This window comes from Budorcas taxicolor, chromosome Y (assembly GCF_023091745.1).
Source record: "Budorcas taxicolor isolate Tak-1 chromosome Y, Takin1.1, whole genome shotgun sequence".
Taxonomy (NCBI): Eukaryota; Metazoa; Chordata; class Mammalia; order Artiodactyla; family Bovidae; genus Budorcas; species Budorcas taxicolor.
In genome coordinates this window covers 3,122,616-3,125,956 of record NC_068936.1, presented here as the reverse complement: position 1 = coordinate 3,125,956, position 3,341 = coordinate 3,122,616, and the positions used below count along the sequence as shown (strand labels likewise).

The following is a 3,341-nucleotide window of genomic DNA, read 5'->3' as shown; positions in this document are numbered from 1 at the left end:
TGACACTCGGTGTCTTTGTCTGTAAGATAAGGATGTTTAAAACTACTCTAGAGTTTTGGAGATAATCAAATAGCCCATTTTTCTGTACTTAACTAATATGTAGTATGTTTATACTTAGGTGGCAGTTTGTATAAAGGAAGCCCTGGGACTTGTGGCCGCACCCTCTAAGAATAAAAAAGTACTCAAAATATGGAACTACCATGTATGTTACGTGAAGAAGAACAAGAGCCAGAAGTACGGAAAAGGGAGGGAGAAGCCAAACAAGCAGATGATGATGATGATGATGAAGTGATCTTGGTCGGAGTGGAACATGTAAATGAAGATGCTGACGTGATCTTTGTTGGGATGAGCTCAGCTTCAAAACCAGTCGTTTCAAACGTACTGAACAGAGATACCCCAGGTTCTTGTTCAAGGAGAAAAAGGTATGGTCACTTCAGGAAAGGTAACGCTGACAAACTACAGCCTGCTAGTCATGTGACTGCTACATCAGAAGCAAAGGCTGTCTTGCCAGTTTCTGACTCTGAATCAAGATCAACAGATAGTCCTATTATTATTGAACCTCCGTCTCAAGCTGATTGTAAAAATATTTCACCACAAAGAGTGCCGAATTGCTTTTCAAAGGAGTCATGTTCTTCTTTGATTACCTTCACAAGTTCATTGCAGCATCCAGCAGAAAGAGCGGTTTCTGCAGGAGATATGAATAAAAGTCCTCATGTCTCAAAGGTACTTTCCACTTGTGAAACAAATAGCAGAAATCCCAAAAGGCCTAAGCTCAGTGATGGCATTATAGGGGAACATTCTTTAGGTTTTTCCCCTTCAGGTATTTTTCATACAGTGACCACTCAGCAAAGCACACCGGACCGTGTCCATACCTCACTAAGCCATGTTCAGAATGGAGAACCTTGTCCAACACCTTTTCCAAAGGACAGTGTTCATTGCAAGCCTGTAAGACCTTTAGGGGAAAATGGACTGACAAAAACTGATTTTCCAAGTTTAGCAAGTCCAGACAAAATTGGTGATCCCACAGAAGGAAAGCTGATTGTGTTACTTGGTGACTTCTACTATGGAGAGCATATAGGAGTTGGGCAACCAGAACCGAAGACCCACACAGCGTTTAAATGCCTCAGCTGCTTGAAAGTTCTAAAAAATGTCAAGTTTATGAATCACATGAAGCACCATTTGGAACTTGAGAGGCAGAGAGGTGACAGCTGGAAAACCCACACCACCTGCCGGCACTGCCTCCGCCAGTTTCCTACTCCCTTCCAGATGCAGTGTCACATTGAAAGTGTCCACACTCCCCAGGGGCCCTCCGCAGTCTATCGCATCTGTGAGTTGTCCTTTGAGACAGATCAGGTTCTCTTAGAGCACATGAAAGACAATCATAAGCCTGGTGAAATGCCCTATGTATGCCAGGTTTGCAGTTACAGATCATCATTTTTTGCAGATGTGGATGCACATTTCAGAGCATACCATGGTGACACTCAGAATTTACTTTGCCTGTTTTGTCTCAAAATTTTTAAAACTGCAACAGCCTACGGACGTCATCATAGAGGGCACTGGGAAAAGAGTTTTCGCCAGTGTTCCAAATGTCGGCTACAGTTTTTAACTTCCAAAGAGGAAAGGGAGCACAAGACCCAGTGTCATCAAATGTTTAAGAAGCCTAAGCAGCTAGAAGGATTGTCTCCTGAAACAAAAATTGTTATTCAGGTATCACTGGAACCCCTTCAACCAGGATTGGTGGAAGTAGCATCCATTACTGTGAACACATCTGATTTTGAATCATCACCCCCCCAAATCTAAAAGTAGGAGGTCAAAAAAAGAAGAAAAAAGTTAATTCTGCTTTCAGTAAGTCTGAAGCAAGTATTTCAGTCAAAGTTAAAAACCCCATTAAAACCCAAAAGATCAAATTATAGCATTATTCAATAATATCAAATATAGGGAAACCGATGGGTAATTAATGTGATTTTGTTTTAAATACAGGAAGTACAATGTCGTTTGATCTGCGTATTGAGATGTTATTTAAAAATCTATTATCTGTTTTTCATATAATTGTCTTAACATGTAAAAAGATTGTGTGCACGTGTGTGTGAGAGAGAGAGAATGAGAGAAGTGGAGAAAGGAAAAGTAAGAACCTATTTCGGTAGCTGATGTTACTTGTAAGTTCGAAAGCTCTAGTATACATATAATCTGTAGAGTGTTTTAGCAACGTAATTTTCAACTGTTTTCATGCCTTGAAGTTCTCAGTATCAGCTATATAGCCAGATTTGAATGTCGCTCTCTGAAGTGCCTCTTGGGCTGATCGAAGATAACCTGGCTCTGAAAGCGTGCAGTGGAGAAGTTGATGGAGAAGCTATGATGTGAGTTTGGACCAGACACGGGATTTAATCAGTGAAGAGCTGTGGCTTCTTGTCCCAGCTGAGGAAGAGGCATACATTCACTCCAGGCATAGAGCCAAGGTAGAAGGAACACTGTCTCAGAGTGCGTTTACCTAGCCCAGGGACATCTCAAGGAAGCCAACGGTTAAAATGCCTGTGTTTGGTGAGAGACCCTTGCAAGCATCAAGCAGGCCCTGTGTATCACTGACTGTAGTTGGAGAAGCAGAGATAGTTAATAGAATGAGACCTGGTGCCTGTGGACCTCCTGTTGAGTGATCAAAAGGGGAATTTGATTCATTGCGTCCCCTTTGCCAGTTGGCTGGCCTGTAGTCCCAATGAGGTAGGCATATCTGTGTCAGACACAGTAGCGAAGCAAGTTAAAATTCCCAAAGGAAAGAGAGCCTTGACGTCCACTTTGATTTGTGCTGGACCCATAGTTTTAACTGCAAAGGATCAAACACAGGAAATCTGTTCAGCTTTTGAATTGGGCTAAATTGAGTTCTCTTACCCTTAAGCTGCAATGGAGTTGTCCAAGAATAGTAAATATAGCGGATAAAAATAGTCCAGGGTGATTAAACCCTTTTTAGAACTCTTCCTTATATTTTCCAGTTACATGTGTCTTACCCTAGTTGAACATGTGAAGATTTCAGTTTTGTATCTTATCTTGCCTTGGACACAAATGTAGTAGCGTTAACAGCTAATTCTTGGCGTGTGTAATTTCCCATTGTATCAAACTAATTGAGTTTCAGTCTTTCTTGACACAGTCTGATGTGCAGGAATTGTCTCATGTATTTCAGTAATTATCAGGTCATAGAGTTATCCTTCCTCTAATCTCGCCAACCATCTAATCTGTGATTATACTTGTGGAAACCTTTTTTTCTTGCGGTCTCCAAGGGCTCTTTCACAGACCTGTGGGGTACCCTCTAAGTATTGGTTCCTGAACACCAGCACACTTGGCTGCCTCTG

At 41.6% G+C, this 3,341-nt stretch overlaps 1 pseudogene; it reads left to right on the top strand.

The window, feature by feature from the left end:
• Positions 1 to 204: 204 nt before the first annotated feature.
• Positions 205 to 1,815, top strand: LOC128071072 (zinc finger protein 280B-like; annotated as a pseudogene).
• The last annotated feature ends 1,526 nt before the right edge of the window (positions 1,816 to 3,341 follow it).